Below are 20,000 nucleotides of genomic sequence, written 5' to 3'. Positions count from 1 at the left end.
GAGCCTTCTCATCACCATTCTTCTCTGTATTGGACTGAAGAAACCACTGACTGGCGAAACGTTTCATCAGTAAACATAACCAAGTGTTGCATATGTGTCATTTTATCAACTTGACGGTTTCTGAGTCATTTATCCACATATCTGCTGAGAGATATGTGTCTCTCGGTATATACGTGTCTCTCGGTATATATGTGTCTCTCGGTATATATGTGTGTGTGTCTCGGTATATATGAGTCTCTCGGTATATATGTGTCTCGGTATATATGTGTCTCTCGGTATATATGTGTCTCTCGGTATATATGTGTCTCTCGGTATATATGTGTCTCGGTATATATGTGTCTCTCGGTATATATGTGTCTCTCGGTATATATGTGTGTGTGTCTCGGTATATATGTGTCTCTCGGTATATATGTGTGTGTGTCTCGGTATATATGTGTCTCTCGGTATATATGTGTCTCTCGGTATATATGTTTCTCTCGGTATATATGTGTCTCTCGGTATATATGTGTCTCTCGGTATATATGAAGCTGAGTTCTGTTATACTGGTATAAACCTTAGTAACAGATACCGACAAATTAGTTGATAAAGACAGGTGTGCCGTAGCCTGATCCCTAGTGCACTCAGCTAACACTGAGGTCCGGGGATCGATCTCCCGGTACGGAGGGAAACATAAGGACGTGTTTCCTTAAGACACCTGCTGTCCATGTTCACCTAGTAGTAAAAATGGGTACCTGGGTGTTAGTGGACTGGTGTGGGTCGCATCCTGGGTGTTAGTGGACTGGTGTGGGTCACATCCTGGGTGTTAGTGGACTGGTGTGGGTCGCATCCTGGGTGTTAGTGGACTGGTGTGGGTCATATCCTGGGTGTTAGTGGACTGGTGTGGGTCATATCCTGGGTGTTAGTGGACTGGTGTGGGTCACATCCTGGGTGTTAGTGGACTGGTGTGGGTCACATCCTGGGTGTTAGTGGACTGGTGTGGGTCACATCCTGGGTGTTAGTGGACTGGTGTGGGTCGCATCCCGGGGACAAAACTGACCTAATTTGCGGGAAATGCTCACTATAACAACCGGCTTTCTATATAGTAGTATGTCATTGATGTCAGCTATGGTCTGTATACCTTGTATATGTAGAAATAAGGATACTAGAAAACGTTTCGGTCCTGGGATACTGATCACTCCTAACACATAACGAATATATATATCCTAGTGTTTGTCTAAGTGTCTTCTAAATCAGTCTTTCTATATTTTTCAAAATACTTAGAAAGTGCGATATTCAAAAAATATATTTACGAGTTTACATTGTATTACTAATGTATATTGTATGATATAATACTAGTGTATTTAAGAAAATAGATCTGACTTATTGTCTGTTAAAATTACTGTATAACAAATCTGTGTCATTATTCCTTTCATTCATCCGATGTTGTATGTGCCACACGGGCCTCGCGGGCCACGAGGGCCACACGGGCCACACGGGCCACACGGGCCACACGGGCCACACGGGCCACTCGGGCTTAGTGTTGCTCTGGAATCATAACATTGCTCCCAGTGTCCTCATCGTATCTCTCATTGGGATCTTCAGCATGAAAACTGGATGCTTCACATATACCACTTCTCACACAGCTGATTTTTTCACCCAGCTGATTTTTCACCCAGCTGATTTCTCCCCCAGCTGATTTCTCCCCCAGCTGATTTCTCCCCCAGCTGATCTCTCACCCAGCTGATCTCTCCCAGCTGATTTCTCACCCAGCTGATTTTTCACCCAGCTGATTTCTCCCCCAGCTGATTTCTCCCCCAGCTGATCTCTCACCCAGCTGATCTCTCCCAGCTGATTTCTCCACTGGTGATGAGTTAGTACACTATGACTAATGTGTCAGAGTTGACATTCGTCAATAACCTCAGTTTATTCGTCCAGTCGTGGCAGACGGCACGACTGGCCTACACAGTAGGCTTCTTCAGTCGAGTACAGAAGCGTTGGTAGAAGCAGAAGAGATGTGAAGACGATGTAATCAGTCCATCACACTTGTAGACTTAGTTTTGAGGTGGTCAGTCCCTGAGCCTGGAGAGCAAAAATATATACCTGTCGGTATTTTATACCATTTTAATATTCAGCTGATGTTAGTATATAAGTGTACTCTTGATTCGCAGTGTAGACTACATAACAACATAAAAAATGGAGGATCACTGCAGCAGGCCTACTGGCAAATGTTAAGCAAATATTTCTCAAAATCAACCATTCCCTTTTAATTGTCCAACCTTTTCCCAAAGCCACAGTTCAGGACATTAGAGGAAACGTTTCACCACGAGTGGTAACTTGGACTTCCTAGTGTGAAGACGTACTCTGTGAGTTCTCTGTGAAACTGTCCAACGATGCACTCTAGCTTGAGGAGGAGCTGAGGGCGGCTTGGCTCGAGATGCGGCAACTGACTGTGGAAAACAAGAGGATTGGTAGTGTTCCTTCTGTTGTGAATCCTCAGGTCATGAAAGGAAGCTGGACAGTGGCTGGTATCATGATACGAAGCTGAAGATCAAGACGAAGGATGGAGAGGTAGAACCGACGAAGATCCAGGAGATCTATGGTAACTTTGAACCCATTCTTCGTGCTACCCGACGAATGTGAGGCGATTACTGGTAACGTCACGACGAAGAGCTACAAGGAATTTAAGAACATTGTGCTTGTTGAGGACAGTCATATTAGGTACATGGATAGGGCCGTCTGCTTGAAGGATAGGAGTAGGAGACAGAGGGTTTGCTATCCTGGGGCTGGGATAGAGGATATTGTTAGCCGGCTTGACAAAATCATGAATGGTAATGGGATCAATCTTATTATCTGCCTCAGTGCTGGAGGCAATGATGTAGGCAAGCGTAGAAGTGGGGATTTAGTTAAATTAATGAATTGATTACATCGACTCCAGGATGAGGGACTGATTATCTCAAACTCCTTCTGATCTTAACAGTTCTTCTTTGTATTGGACTGATGAAGCCACTGTGTGGCTAAACGTTTCCACAATAAAGATACCCAAGTGTTGCACATATGTCTAATTTATCAATTTGATAAATGGCTCGTGGCTTAGGTCGTTTCGTTGCCATGGCTTTTATATTTCCTGGGATACCTGCTCAGCAGATGCTTAATCCTCCGTAATCTAATGGTTTATTGATCATTACCTTCAAAATGTTATTGATCTCGACTACCTTTCAACATCTGGACGGTATTGTGTACCATACATGTACAACTTGTCAGACACTGCGACATCATGGAATCTTGGCTCAGAGGACATCTCCACAACCTTCTTAACCACTACTGGCCCATCCCTCGGGTATCACCTATTCCCACTGGGAAATTCCGCCTACCAGTGACAGTCTCGTCTGCTACCCATCCCTTACCACTTGACTCCAGTACAAAACTGCCAGTTTTCATGCCTGTGCTTCAGAATCTTGAAGACTACGGTGCTGTTCACCAACTCTAAAGCTGAGGGATTGATTACCTCATGATTACTGTCTTCCATGAAGATACTCAGATGTTGTACATGTGTCTAATTCATCCCAAAAAATTACACCCACAGAGATCATAGACTATTTTTTTTTTTTTGCTCAGTTTTGCGGTTGCAAGGGTAGGATTCATTCTTTGTTGGTCATATCATACTTATTCTTAAAGCTGTGTATGGAGTCTGCCTCCTCCTTATGATACACCTGGAAGGTGTTCTGGAGATCAACGCCCCGCGACCCGGTCCTTGACCAGGCCGTAACATTAAACATAATGGTATAAACCTTGGTAATAGATACCAACAAGTTGGTCTAGAAAAACACGTAAGCAAACACCAGGACATATAAGAAAACGTTTCGGTCCTGGGAACTTGATCACTTCTAACAGTGATCAAGTTCCCAGGACCGAAAAGTTTTTTTTTAAATAAATATGTCCTACTGTTTGCTTACGTGTTTTCTAAGTCATCAAACATGATGAATGAGGCCCATTTGTGTCTTACTCATCTTGGTTAATATGGCATAGTCATCATTTTTTAGAGTCATTCCATTGACCTAATGGAATATTGGACATTAAATACAACCATAAAATGAGTTCAGAGGAGATCACTAACAGTACAGTATTTATACACTTATCACGTAGTTGACCTACCAACTAGGACAAACAAATCTCAGCTGTGTCAGTGTTGTTACATGCCTGACTGTGTCAGTGTTGTTACATGCCTGACTGTGTCAGTGTTGCTACATGCCTGACTGTGTCAGTGTTGCTACATGCCTGACTGTGGCAGTGTTGTTACATGCCTGACTGTGGCAGTGTTGTTACATGCCTGACTGTGTCAGTGTTGTTACATGCCTGACTGTGTCAGTGTTGTTACATGCCTGACTGTGTCAGTGTTGTTACATGCCTGACTGTGTCAGTGTTGTTACATGCCTGACTGTGGCAGTGTTGTTACATGCCTGACTGTGTCAGTGTTGTTACATGCCTGACTGTGGCAGTGTTGTTACATGCCTGACTGTGTCAGTGTTGTTACATGCCTGACTGTGGCAGTGTTGTTACATGCCTGACTGTGTCAGTGTTGTTACATGCCTGACTGTGTCAGTGTTGTTACATACCTGACTGTGTCAGTGTTGTTACATGCCTGACTGTGTCAGTGTTGTTACATGCCTGACTGTGGCAGTGTTGTTACATGCCTGACTGTGTCAGTGTTGTTACATGCCTGACTGTGTCAGTGTTGCTACATGCCTGACTGTGTCAGTGTTGTTACATGCCTGACTGTGGCAGTGTTGCTACATGCCTGACTGTGTCAGTGTTGCTACATGCCTGACTGTGTCAGTGTTCTTACATGCCTGACTGTCAGTGTTGCTACATGCCTGACTGTGTCAGTGTTGTTACATGCCTGACTGTCAGTGTTGCTACATGCCTGACTGTGTCAGTGTTGTTACATGCCTGACTGTCAGTGTTGCTACATGCCTGACTGTGTCAGTGTTGTTACATGCCTGACTGTGTCAGTGTTGCTACATGCCTGACTGTGTCAGTGTTGTTACATGCCTGACTGTCAGTGTTGCTACATGCCTGACTGTGTCAGTGTTGTTACATGCCTGACTGTGTCAGTGTTGCTACATGCCTGACTGTCAGTGTTGCTACATACCTGACTGTGTCAGTGTTGTTACATGCCTGACTGTCAGTGTTGCTACATGCCTGACTGTGTCAGTGTTGTTACATGCCTGACTGTGTCAGTGTTGTTACATGCCTGTGTCAGTGTTGCTACATGCCTGACTGTGTCAGCGTTATTACATGCCTGACTGTGTTAGTGTTGTTACATGCCTGGCTGTGTCAGTGTTGTTACATGCCTGACTGTGTCAGTGTTGCTACATGCCTGACTGTGTCAGTGTTGCTACATGCCTGACTGTGTCATTGTTGCTACATGCCTGACTGTGTCAGTGTTGTTACATGCCTGACTGTGGCAGTGTTGTTACATGCCTGACTGTCAGTGTTGCTACATGCCTGGCTGTGTTAGTGTTGCTACATGCCTGACTGTGTCAGTGTTGCTACATGCCTGACTGTGTCAGTGTTGCTACATGCCTGACTGTGTCAGTGTTGCTACATGCCTGACTGTGTCAGTGTTGCTACATGCCTGACTGTGTCAGTGTTGCTAGATGCCTGACTGTGTCAGTGTTGTTACATGCCTGACTGTGTCAGTGTTGTTACATGCCTGACTGTGTCAGTGTTGCTACATGCCTGACTGTGTCAGTGTTGCTACATGCCTGACTGTGTCAGTGTTGTTACATGCCTGACTGTCAGTGTTGCTACATGCCTGACTGTATCAGTGTTGTTACATGCCTGACTGTCAGTGTTGTTACATGCCTGACTGTGTCAGTGTTTTTACATGCCTGACTGTCAGTGTTGCTACATGCCTGACTGTGTCAGTGTTGTTACATGCCTGACTGTCAGTGTTGCTACATGCCTGACTGTGTCAGTGTTGTTACATGCCTGACTGTGTCAGTGTTGCTACATGCCTGACTGTCAGTGTTGCTACATGCCTGACTGTGTCAGTGTTGTTACATGCCTGACTGTCAGTGTTGCTACATGCCTGACTGTGTCAGTGTTGTTACATGCCTGACTGTGTCAGTGTTGTTACATGCCTGTGTCAGTGCTGCTACATGCCTGACTGTGTCAGTGTTATTACATGCCTGACTGTGTTAGTGTTGTTACATGCCTGGCTGTGTCAGTGTTGTTACATGCCTGACTGTGTCAGTGTTGCTACATGCCTGACTGTGTCAGTGTTGCTACATGCCTGACTGTGTCAGTGTTGCTACATGCCTGACTGTGTCAGTGTTGTTACATGCCTGACTGTGGCAGTGTTGTTACATGCCTGACTGTCAGTGTTGCTACATGCCTGGATGTGTTAGTGTTGCTACATGCCTGACTGTGTCAGTGTTGCTACATGCCTGACTGTGTCAGTGTTGCTACATGCCTGACTGTGTCAGTGTTGCTACATGCCTGACTGTGTCAGTGTTGCTACATGCCTGACTGTGTCAGTGTTGCTACATGCCTGACTGTGTCAGTGTTGTTACATGCCTGACTGTGTCAGTGTTGTTACATGCCTGACTGTGTCAGTGTTGCTACATGCCTGACTGTGTCAGTGTTATTACATGTCTGACTGTGTTAGTGTTGTTACATGCCTGGCTGTGTCAGTGTTGTTACATGCCTGACTGTGTCAGTGTTGCTACATGCCTGACTGTGTCAGTGTTGCTACATGCCTGGCTGTGTCAGTGTTGTTACATGCCTGACTGTGTCAGTGTTGTTACATGCCTGACTGTGTCAGTGTTGCTACATGCCTGACTGTGTCAGTGTTGCTACATGCCTGACTGTGTCAGTGTTGCTACATGCCTGGCTGTGTCAGTGTTGCTACATGCCTGTGTTAGTGTTGCTACATGCCTGGCTGTGTCAGTGTTGTTACATGCCTGGTTGTGTTAGTGTTGTTACATGCCTGTGTTAGTGTTGCTACATGCCTGACTGTGTTAGTGTTGCTACATGCCTGGCTGTGTTAGTGTTGCTACATGCCTGTGTTAGTGTTGCTACATGCCTGACTGTGTCAGTGTTGTTACATGCCTGTGTTAGTGTTGCTACATGCCTGAATGTGTCAGTGTTGTTACATGCCTGGCTGTGTTAGTGTTACTACATGCCTGTCTGTGTCAGTGTTGCTACATGCCTGGCTGTGTTAGTGTTGTTACATGCCTGACTGTGTCAGTGTTGTTACATGCCTGACTGTGTCAGTGTTGTTACATGCCTGGCTGTGTTAGTGTTGCTACATGCCTGGCTGTGTTAGTGTTGCTACATGCCTGTGTTAGTGTTGCTACATGCCTGACTGTGTCAGTGTTGTTACATGCCTGTGTTAGTGTTGCTACATGCCTGAATGTGTCAGTGTTGTTACATGCCTGGCTGTGTTAGTGTTACTACATGCCTGTCTGTGTCAGTGTTGCTACATGCCTGGCTGTGTTAGTGTTGTTACATGCCTGACTGTGTCAGTGTTGTTACATGCCTGACTGTGTCAGTGTTGTTACATGCCTGGCTGTGTTAGTGTTGCTACATGCCTGGCTGTGTTAGTGTTACTACATGCCTGACTGTGTCAGTGTTGTTACATGCCTGTGTTAGTGTTGCTACATGCCTGAATGTGTCAGTGTTGTTACATGCCTGGCTGTGTTAGTGTTGCTACATGCCTGGCTGTGTTAGTGTTGCTACATGCCTGACTGAGTCAGTGTTGTTACATGCCTGGCTGTGTCAGTGTTGATACATGCCTGTGTCAGTGTTGCTACATGCCTGGCTGTGTCAGTGTTGTTACATGCCTGGCTGTGTTAGTGTTGCTACATGCCTGGCTGTGTCAGTGTTGTTACATGCCTGACTGTGTCATTGTTACTACATGCCTGACTGTGTCAGTGTTGCTACATGCCTGGCTGTGTTAGTGTTACTACATGCCTGTCTGTGTCAGTGTTGCTATATGCCTGGCTGTGTTAGTGTTGTTACATGCCTGACTGTGTCAGTGTTGTTACATGCCTGACTGTGTCAGTGTTGTTACATGCCTGGCTGTGTTAGTGTTGCTACATGCCTGGCTGTGTTAGTGTTACTATATGCCTGACTGTGTCAGTGTTGTTACATGCCTGAATGTGTCAGTGTTGTTACATGCCTGACTGTGTCAGTGTTGTTACATGCCTGACTGTGTCAGTGTTGTTACATGCCTGGTTGTTAGTGTTGCTACATGCCTGACTGTGTTAGTGTTGCTACATGCCTGACTGTGTCAGTGTTGCTACATGCCTGACTGTGTCAGTGTTGTTACATGCCTGGCTGTTAGTGTTGCTACATGCCTGGCTGTTAGTGTTGCTACATGCCTGACTGTGTCAGTGTTGCTACAAGCCTGACTGAGTCAGTGTTGTTACATGCCTGGCTGTGTTAGTGTTGTTACATGCCTGACTGAGTCAGTGTTGTTACATGCCTGACTGAGTCAGTGTTGCTACAAGCCTGACTGAGTCAGTGTTGTTACATGCCTGGCTGTGTTAGTGTTGTTACATGCCTGACTGAGTCAGTGTTGCTACAAACCTGGCTGTGTCAGTGTTGCTTCATTCCTGGCTGTTAGTGTTGCTACATGCCTGGCTGTGTTAGTGTTGCTACATGCCTGACTGTGTCAGTGTTGTTACATGCCTGGCTGTTAGTGTTGCTACATGCCTGACTGTGTCAGTGTTGTTACATGCCTGACTGTTAGTGTTGCTACATGCCTGGCTGTTAGTGTTGCTACATGCCTGACTGTGTCAGTGTTGTTACATGCCTGACTGTGGCAGTGTTGTTACATGCCTGGCTGTTAGTGTTGCTACATGCCTGGCTGTTAGTGTTGCTACATGCCTGACTGTGTCAGTGTTGTTACATGCCTGACTGTCAGTGTTGTTACATGCCTGGCTGTTAGTGTTGCTACATGCCTGAGTCAGTGTTGTTACATGCCTGGCTGTTAGTGTTGCTACATGCCTGGCTGTTAGTGTTGCTACATGCCTGACTGTGTCAGTGTTGTTACATGCCTGACTGTGGCAGTGTTGTTACATGCCTGGCTGTTAGTGTTGCTACATGCCTGGCTGTTAGTGTTGCTACATGCCTGACTGTGTCAGTGTTGTTACATGCCTGACTGTCAGTGTTGTTACATGCCTGGCTGTTAGTGTTGCTACATGCCTGGCTGTGTTAGTGTTGTTACATGCCAGACTGTCAGTGTTGTTACATGCCTGGCTGTTAGTGTTGCTACATGCCTGAGTCAGTGTTGTTACATGCCTGGCTGTTAGTGTTGCTACATGCCTGGCTGCGTTAGTGTTGTTACATGCCTGACTGTGTTAGTGTTGCTATATGCCTGGCTGTGTTAGTGTTGTTACTTGCCTGACTGTGTTAGTGTTGCTACATGCCTGACTGAGTCAGTGTTGTTACATGCCTGGCTGTTAGTGTTGCTACATGCCTGGCTGTTAGTGTTGCTACATGCCTGGCTGTTAGTGTTGCTACATGCCTGACTGTGTTAGTGTTGCTACATGCCTGGCTGTTAGTGTTGCTACATGCCTGGCTGTTAGTGTTGCTACATGCCTGACTGTGTTAGTGTTGCTACATGCCTGGCTGTTAGTGTTGTTACATGCCTGGCTGTGTTAGTGTTGCTACAAGCCTGGCTGTGTTAGTGTTGCTACATGCCTGGCTGTGTTAGTGTTGTTACATGCCTGGCTGTGTTAGTGTTGCTACAAGCCTGGCTGTGTTAGTGTTGCTACATGCCTGGCTGTGTTAGTGTTGCTACATGCCTGGCTGTGTTAGTGTTGCTACAAGCCTGGCTGTGTCAGTGTTGCTTCAAGCCTGGCTGTGTGAGTGTTGCTACAAGCCTGGCTGTGTGAGTGTTGCTACAAGCCTGGTTGTGTCAGTGTTGCTGCAAGCCTGGCTGTGTGAGTGTTGCTACAAGCCTGGCTGTGTGAGTGTTGCTACAAGCCTGGCTGTGCTAGTGTTGCTACAAGCCTGGCTGTGTTAGTGTTGCTACATGCCTGGCTGTGTCAGTATTGCTACAAGCCTGGCTGTGTCAGTGTTGCTACATGCCTGGCTGTGTGAGTGTTGCTACAAGCCTGGCTGTGTCAGTGTTGCTACAAGCCTGGCTGTGTTAGTGTTGCTACAAGCCTGGCTGTGTTAGTGTTGCTACATGCCTGGCTGTGTTAGTGTTGCTACATGCCTAGCTGTTAGTGTTGCTACATGCCTGACTGTGTCAGTGTTGCTACAAACCTGCCTGTTAGTGTTGCTACATGCCTGGCTGTGTTAGTGTTGCTACATGCCTGGCTGTGTCAGTGTTGTTACAAGCCTGACTGAGTCAGTGTTGCTACAAGTCTAGCAATATAACAACATCCACACAACCTTTTATACAACTACGCTTTCCGAAAAAAAACGTTAATAACGCTTGGGTATATCCCTCTCATTACGCCAGTATATATCCCCTCTCATTACGCCAGTATATATCCCCTCTCATTACGCCCGTGGGTCGTAATTATGCTCAGTGGTAATGAAAGCCACGCTGGTGTATTGCGTAGTTATGAAGCTCCGCATCAGGTGAAATTATGGTCTCTCGGGACAAAACACCACTCAGTTGTATAGATAAGATAGTATTACTTGATGCGCCATTATTGTCTCTCTTTAGTTCTATGTTCTTTTGTTTGTCTTCGGAGATCTGTGGTAACGTGAGGTTGCTGTCTGTCCGGAGCTGTTTGGGGGATTCCTGCCAAGTGTTGATCTGTGGTAACGTGAGGTTGCTGTCTGTCCGGAGCTGTTTGGGGGATTCCTGCCAAGTGTTGATCTGTGGTAACGTGAGGTTGCTGTCTGTCCGGAGCTGTTTGGGGGATTCCTGTCAAGTGTTGATCTGTGGTAACGTGAGGTTGCTGTCTGTCCGGAGCTGTTTGGGGGATTCCTGTCAAGTGTTGATCAGTGGTAACGTGAGGTTGCTATCTGTCCGGAGCTGTTTGGGGGATTCCTGCCAAGTGTTGATCTGTGGTAACGTGAGGTTGCTAAATGTCCGGAGCTGTTTGGGGGATTCCTGCCAAGTGTTGATCTGTGGTAACGTGAGGTTGCTGTCTGTCCGGAGCTGTTTGGGGGATTCCTGCCAAGTGTTGATCTGTGGTAACGTGAGGTTGCTGTCTGTCCGGAGCTGTTTGGGGGATTCCTGTCAAGTGTTGATCTGTGGTAACGTGAGGTTGCTGTCTGTCCGGAGCTGTTTGGGGGATTCCTGCCAAGTGTTGATCTGTGGTAACGTGAGGTTGCTGTCTGTCCGGAGCTGTTTGGGGGATTCCTGCCAAGTGTTGATCTGTGGTAACGTGAGGTTGCTGTCTGTCCGGAGCTGTTTGGGGGATTCCTGTCAAGTGTTGATCTGTGGTAACGTGAGGTTGCTGTCTGTCCGGAGCTGTTTGGGGGATTCCTGTCAAGTGTTGATCTGTGGTAACGTGAGGTTGCTAAATGTCCGGAGCTGTTTGGGGGATTCCTGTCAAGTGTTGATCAGTGGTAACGTGAGGTTGCTATCTGTCCGGAGCTGTTTGGGGGATTCCTGCCAAGTGTTGATCTGTGGTAACGTGAGGTTGCTAAATGTCCGGAGCTGTTTGGGGGATTCCTGCCAAGTGTTGATCTGTGGTAACGTGAGGTTGCTAAATGTCCGGAGCTGTTTGGGGGATTCCTGCCAAGTGTTGATCTGTGGTAACGTGAGGTTGCTAAATGTCCGGAGCTGTTTGGGGGATTCCTGTCAAGTGTTGATCTGTGGTAACGTGAGGTTGCTAAATGTCCGGAGCTGTTTGGGGGATTCCTGTCAAGTGTTGATCTGTGGTAACGTGAGGTTGCTAAATGTCCGGAGCTGTTTGGGGGATTCCTGCCAAGTGTTGATCTGTGGTAACGTGAGGTTGCTATCTGTCCGGAGCTGTTTGGGGGATTCCTGCCAAGTGTTGATCTGTGGTAACGTGAGGTTGCTGTCTGTCCGGAGCTGTTTGGGGGATTCCTGCCAAGTGTTGATCTGTGGTAACGTGATGTTGCTGTCTGTCCGGAGCTGTTTGGGGGATTCCTGTCAAGTGTTGATCTGCGGTAACGTGAGGTTGCTGTCTGTCCGGAGCTGTTTGGGGGATTCCTGTCAAGTGTTCTAGAGCACCATGGTTTCTGTAGTGTATTCTACCGTTTATACTCGTCTTTTTATGGTTGCTAGGATCGATTCCCAGCAGCTGGTCCCGCCTCTTCCCTGATCTCTACTCGATTTACTCTCTGCTTCAAGATCTTTATCGTGCCTCTTCTTAATGCTACGTGTGGATGCTGCCTCCACTACACCACTTTGCAGATTGTCTCACTTCCTACAACTCTATGATTGAGAAAAATACTTCCTAGCATCCCCGTGACTCATATGAGTCTTCAACTTCCAGTTGTGACACCTTGATTCTGTGTCGTATCTCTGAAACATTCTGTCTCTCTCGGCCTTGTTAATGAATGTAAGGTGATCGGGGTTAGTGAAGGAAAAAGATTACCAGCAGTGAGGAGCAGACTGACAGTAATTACAAGTGGGGAGTACTGTTTAGTGAAGAAAGAAACATCAGAGTGAGGAAGGTCAAAAGAGCAGATTTGAAAGTAGGAAATCGCTTCTCTTTTCTCTATGACGAATGTACTCCAATGGTCATTGAGGTTAAAGGTACCACTAACTCCCCTTGTGGACAGTCACTTACAGGTAAGATATATTAACCGTGCTTTCTGTAACAGACATAGGAAGGTGAGACTGTTTCTCAGGAGCTGATGTTGATGATGTGTCAGCAGATTGGAGATTATGATGTCAGGTAATAGCATCAATCCAATTATCTACTTCTGTGCTGGTGGAAACGATATTGAGAAGGGTAAGAAACAGGAGCTCCTAAATAATTGCAGGTCAGATTTAATTAGGTCTAAGCATTTTACCTTGAAGAGGATTGAGCAATGAATGGAAGTCTATGGCAACTAGTGTAAATTGCTGGCTAGACAGGTACTGCAAGGAACTTGCAAACCCATTAATTGCCGAGGCTATTCGAAGCCACATAGAAAGACATAAACTGATCAATTAGTCTCAGCATGGTTTTACAAAGGGTCGTTCCTGCCTTACGAATTTACTAACATTTTTCATAAGGTATTAAGAAGTTAGATCATGGTAACGAATACGATAGTGTATATTAACTTCAGTAAGGCTTTTGATAGATTTCCACACCAGATATATGTGAGGAAAGTAGAGCCATATGGAATACAAGGGGCATTTTTTTCCTTAATGAAGGCGTGGGTTGACAGATAGGCAACAGAAAGTTTGCGTAAATGGGAAGAAATCAGAGTGTGGGAGCGTCATAAACGGTATTCCTCAGGGATCAGTGCTGGGCCCTTTGTTGTTCACAATATATATATAATAAATGGGCCGTCGGGTTAATTCTGATTAGGACACTACAGCCCAAGGCTGTTCAACTGCCTCCCAGCATACATAAGGGAGATTACCAATAGACACCTGGCTGTCTTCAAAAAATGCTCTGAATAGGCACCTAAAGTCAGCACCTGACCAGCCGGGCTGTAGTTCGTCCGTCGATTTACGTGCGGCCAACAGTAACAGCCTGGTTGACCAGACCCTGATCCACCATGAGGCCTGGTCACAGACTGGGCCGCGGGGGCGTTCCCCCTGAAGCCCTCTCCAGGTATACATCGCTACAGGAAGATCAAAATAGACTGAAGTGGTCGGAGAAGTGGCAGATACTGTATTTTGTACACGGAATCTAGTAGGCACAGTCATCATTATTTTGACCAATTATTAGTCAAATAGATTATTTCTATGACAGCAAGATTTTAAAATATAATTTCGCTTTTGAAATACCTAAGTAGAGGCATAAAGTCGATATATGTGACCTAACATGTAGTGACATATACATATTTATAATTAGCAAAACAAGAGAAATATTCAGAGAGAGAGAGAGAGAGAGAGAGAGAGACACCCACCTCAAGATACTATACGATTCCAAAGCTACAAGTTTCCCGAGAGAGAATATTTTGTTCTAAATGTCTATAAACAAGAGGATATTGTCTGGGTAAGTAGCCACAATTTCCCAGCTGATGGCCGGCGGCGTTCACGAGAGCAAGTTGAGACGGTCATCATGTTAAGCTTTACATGAGGGACAAAGTGAAGCCAGCAAGACGGGTATGGACGGGGGATCGTGAGGTGGTTATGATAGGCTTCATATGAGGGACAAAGTGAACCCGGGAAAACCGATATCGACAGTGGACCGATGTCGGTTTTACCGGGTGGTAAAATCAATATCGATCCACTGTCCACTATCGATATCGATCGTGGTATCACCTAGCACTACCACCTACTAGCACGATCACCTGGTATCACCTGGCACTACCACCTACTAGCACGACCACTTGGTATCACCTGGCACTATAACTTACTAGCACCACCCCCTGGTATCACCTGGCACTACCACCTACTAGGACCACCACCTGGTATTATCTGGCACTACCACCTACTAGCACCACCACCTGTTATCAAATGGCACTACCACCTACTAACACCACCACCTGGTATCACCTGGCACTACCACCTAATAGGACCACCATCTGGTATCACCTAGCACTACCACCTATTAGCACGACCACCTGGTATCACCTGGCACTACCACCTACAAGCACCACCCCCTGGTATCACCTAGCACTACCACCTACTAGCACGACCACTTGGTATCACCTGGCACTATAACTTACTAGCACCACCCCCTGGTATCACCTGGCACTACCACCTACTAGGATCACCACCTGGTATTATCTGGCACTACCACCTACTTGCACCACCACCTGTTATCAAATGGCACTACCACCTACTACCACCACCCCCTGGTATCACCTGGCACTACCACCTAATAGGACCACTGTGGCATGCAAAGAGTACGTAACCTTTATTCGGCGCATGTACACACCCTCATTTACAGGCTATCTCCCCAACCAGCGAACCAGGTTGCTAAGAGTTGATGATGGGGCCCCGTCGTTCAACTAGTGACCAGGTTCTAGCCAATAAGAAGATGGTTTTGGCAATCGCAGAGGTTATGTGGGTACCACTCTCCTGTCTGCCCTTGTCATTCCCATTCTAGAGCTGGTTGAAGCACGGTCTGCTATCTTGTGGCTTCTATTTCTGCTTTGCTTACCGTGGAGTGCACTATACTTATCACTGTACATAGTGTACATATTGCTGTTCTAAATTGGTGAAGGATAATATAAGTCTAAACTTTTTCTACTGTGTTTATTTGCTCCCATTACACCCGGGGTAACAGGCCATTTGGAATCCTGGGTTGTAATATGGGGGCCTGTCCGGGAGTTGAGCTGGACTTAGAGAAACGGTTGAGCTTAGGGTGAAGCTCGTAGCAGGAACATTGTGCAGCTTGCTGTCTGGCATTGCTTTACAAATTTTGCGTGTCAGTTGTTACTAGCCTGTTCGGTGTGGAGAATTTTGCAGTCAGCTTTGCTTGTATGCGTATTCTGCAATCGTACTGTGCATAGCTAAGCGTGTTCTGCAAATTAACGTGTTACGTTGGGGTATTCTGCAATCGTACTGTGCATAGCGAATAACTTATGCCACCTAGACGAGTCAGACGTCGGCATATACTTTGCATAACCTACCTAAATTGTCCCTACAGCGTTATTGGCAAATTGCTCGTTCCATTGGCATTACATACAAACGCACTCTCACAGCTGCACAACTGCGTTCACTGATTGCTGACAAACTTATAGAAGAAGAGATGGCACATCAGACTCCTCCCTCTACGGGAGCTAGGGCAAAAACTCCTATGTTCTCGCAGGAGGAAGATGATACTCCTACGGAGCAAAATGGTCAGTATAGTGCAGCTGGGCTGTCTCAGGGTGAATCAGCGTCGTTGGCACTTGAGCTGACAAAAATCAATCTTGAGCAAACTAGGGAACAGAGAGCATTCGCAAGGGAAGAATTTTATAGGGAAAGAGAAAGGAGGCAGTTATCGCATTCTGTAAATAATTTTAGTTTACAGAAAGCAGTACAGTTTGTTTCCCGCTTCAATGAGGCCGAACCAGAGCAATTTTTCGAAAGCTTCGAAAATCAGGCTCGAGCCTTGAGGTGGCCGGAACAGCATTGGGCATCGTTGGTTCATACAGCATTATTGGGTAAGGCACAAGAATTCACGTCAGTATTAAATGACGTTGAATTTTCTGATTATCAAGTAGTGAAGATCACAGTGTTGGGAGCATATACGTGTATCCCAGCCAAATACCGCAAGAGTTTCAAATTGGGCAGACGACAGCTTGGTCAATCCCTAGTCGACTTTGTGAGACAGCAAACCAAAGCTTTTACCAGCTGGTATAAAGCAAGTGGTGTCTCTACCTTTGAGGAGCTGGTGCAGCTTATTCTGATTGATAACCTGCTGGAATCTGTGGGACCAGAGGTTCGAGTCTTTCTGCAGGATCGTGACTTAACCACTGCATTGGAGGCAGCCAGGTTGGCTGATACCTTCGAAACTAACCGCTCCTTGTCCGAGAGGTCCCGTCTCTCTTTTCAACAGCCTGGCATGAGCAGAGATCGTCAACCTTGGAGAATGAAGTGCCAGCCGGAGGGAGAACGTCTACGTCAGCCAACCAAGTCACCTGGTGAGCCACGCTTCTCAACATATGGTCCACCTGCGGAGAGGCAAACTACTCATGGTGCATCTCGACAACAGTATCCAGAGAGACACCAGCCAGAACGACACCGACACCATTTGCAACGTCAACAGGGAGTAAAGGGCAAGCCTGTCGTCTGCTTCAGGTGCAATAAAGTAGGTCACATCAGTCCCAACTGCCCCCATAAACCCCAACCCATTGGGAAAATCTCTAATATCCCTAGTAACATGTCCCCTAGAGAAGTAGAAAAAGGTATGGCCCCTTATTATTGCAAAAGTCTTATTTCCCTTCAGGAAAACTCAGAAACAACTAAGGTAAAGACCTTTAGAGATACTGGAGCTAGAGGCCCGGCAATTGTATGACAGGTTAGTGGTTCCAACAAAGTATAGATCTCAAATATTAAATATAGCTCATAATACGTCATTAGGAGGTCACTTAGGAATTACAAAAACCTTGTATAGAATCACAAAAGAATTTTATTGGCCAAAATTAAAGAAAGATGTGAAGAATCATATTAGGTGTTGCCGAGAATGTCAGCAAGTTGGAAAACCTGGACATTCCATTAAACCTGCACCTCTCCAACCTATACCTGCTGATGGAGAACCTTTTGCAGATTTAATTATAGATTGTGTAGGTCCACTACCTAGGTCAAAGTCTGGAAATCAATATTTATTTACGATTATGGATAAAGTAACCAGATATCCTGAAGCAATTCCCATGCGTAGTATTAATACTAAAGCTATTCTCAAAGCTTTAACAAAATTCATTTCTTGTTTTGGCATTCCTAAAACTATTCAAAGTGATCAAGGTACTAACTTCACTGCCAAAGCATTTAGGGAAGTATTAACTAGGTTAGGGATAATCCACAACTTATCCACTGCCTATCATCCTCAGTCCCAAGGCGCCTTGGAAAGATTCCATCAGACATTAAAAACAATGATGAGAAGTTTTTGCATGCACTTTCCTACAGACTGGGATGAATCACTACCTTTGTTGCTGTTCTCAGTACGAGAAACGGTGCAAGAGTCTACAGGGTATAGTCCGTTTGAGCTGATCTTTGGGCACAATGTACGAGGTCCTCTTCGGGTGCTCAAAGAAGGATGGATGGGAGAAGACGTTAGCTCAACACTCTACAACCCGTCTTCAAGGTTGCAGGTGGCACGTCAGTTAGCCAAGGCTAACCTAAAGACAGCTCAAAGTAAGATGAAACAGAGGTATGACAGAAATGCACAATTCCGCTCCTTCCATCCAGAAGACAAGGTGTTGGTGCAGGAACCTATACCTGGCCACACCTTGAAAGCTAGATTTACGGGACCTATGCAGATTGTAAGTAGATTATCTGATGTAAATTATGTGGTAGCTCCCATTGATAAGACCTCAAAAACTAAAACTTACCACATTAATCAATTAAAATACTTCCATACACCAGATAAAGTCCCAGTAATGACTCTGTCCTCTACCTCTGAGGACGACTCTGACTCTTTGCACTCTATCTCTGAAATTAATATTAAACTTTCAAATTCTGTCCTCCTCAAGGATCCTAGCCCTTTAATGGAGAGATTATCTGAAATGCAAACAACAAATTTAACGGAGCTTCTACAGTCATATCCTAATATTTTTTCGGATGTGCCGAAAAAATGTACGTTAGGTTACCATGATGTAGATGTGGGAAACTCTAAACCAATTAAACTCTCCCCCTACAGAGCTAATCCTGAAAAGCAAAGGCTGCTTCAGCAGGAAGTAGAATTTTTGTTAAAGCATGGTTTAGTGGAGGAGTCGTCTAGTCCATGGGCTTCACCGTGCATCCTTGTGAAGAAGGCTGATGGAGGGTTTCGTATGTGTACAGACTACCGTAAAGTGAACGAGGTCACAATTACAGATGCTTACCCTCTTCCCCGTCTGGATGACGTAATTGACTTTGTGGGTAAGGCTACTTTTGTGTCCAAATTAGATCTCCTTAAAGGCTACTATCAGGTACCTTTGACAGATAAGGCGAAGGAAATCTCTGCCTTCGTAATTCCAGGAGGTCATTATCAATACAGTTACCCCCTTCGGAATGAAAAATTCCCCCTCTTCATTCCAGAAACTTATCCATCAGGCTATTAAAGGACTTGAAGGCACGGCAGCGTACCTAGATGATATTGTTGTGGTGTCTGATACTTGGGATCAACACCTACTTAGACTTAAGGCTCTTTTTGAGACCTTTAAGAGTTCCCATTTAACAGTTAATTTATCTAAATCTTCCTTTGGCCAGGCCACTGTCACTTTTCTAGGCCATGAAGTAGGTAGTGGTAAAGTTGCACCTAAACTTGCTAAAGTTCTTTCTATTAAAGATTATCCAGTTCCTCATGATAGGAAATCTCTTCAACGTTTCCTAGGCATGATAGGATTTTACAGAAGATTCTGTAAGAATTTCTCAGATATTATAGCCCCTCTTACCTCTCTTACCAGTCATAAAGTTCCCTTTAATTGGACGTCAGACTGTAACACTGCTTTTAATAAAGCAAAAAGATTATTGTGTACTGCACCCATTCTTTTGTCTCCAGACTTCTCCAAACATTTTTCATTACAGGTTGATGCTTGTGAGTCTGGGGTTGGGGCAGTACTATTACAAATCGGGAACAAGGAGTTGCAGCCTGTAGCATACTTTTCAGCAAAGTTCCAGCCGCATCAGAGGGCTTATTCTACCATTGAAAAAGAAGCCCTCGCGCTGGTACTGGCTTTGGAGCATTTCGATGTTTATGTGGGCCAGACATCGCAGGTGGTCAGTCTACAGTGATCACAATCCTCTAGTATATCTCCAAGCCATGAAGAACCACAACACAAGGCTTATGCGCTGGACGCTAAGGCTGCAGCCCTACAATATTTCTATTAAATATATTGCCGGCAAAGAAAATATGTTGGCAGACTCTTTATCTAGAGTCTAATAATATTATTTAGGTTAGGATGTTATTTGTGGTAACCCCTTTTCATGCTCTTTTTTTTTTATCCCCTGGTGTGGGGTTTTTTTTTAGTGAGGGGATGCGGGCTACCGTCCGCCTGTATCTTGGACCTATGCTAGCCTGTCTGACTGCTGTCTCACTCTAACTTTAGGGTTTGGCTTTTGGTCACGAGAAAAGCTGAGCTCTATCAAAGAGTTGGATGGTGGAGAGGAAAGGCGGTCCCACTATTTGGTGCCATGGCGGCACGGTTACCACTGGGAGGTGGCAGCCTAATCCTGAGCCTTCTCGGGGTGGGGGTGTGGCATGCAAAGAGTACGTAACCTTTATTCGGCGCATGTACACACCCTCATTTACAGGCTATCTCCCCCAACCAGCGAACCAGGT

Source organism: Cherax quadricarinatus, chromosome 88 (assembly GCF_038502225.1).
Source record: "Cherax quadricarinatus isolate ZL_2023a chromosome 88, ASM3850222v1, whole genome shotgun sequence".
NCBI lineage: Eukaryota > Metazoa > Arthropoda > Malacostraca > Decapoda > Parastacidae > Cherax > Cherax quadricarinatus.
The sequence above is the reverse complement of the archived record's forward strand: the minus strand, read 5'-3'. Positions refer to the sequence as shown.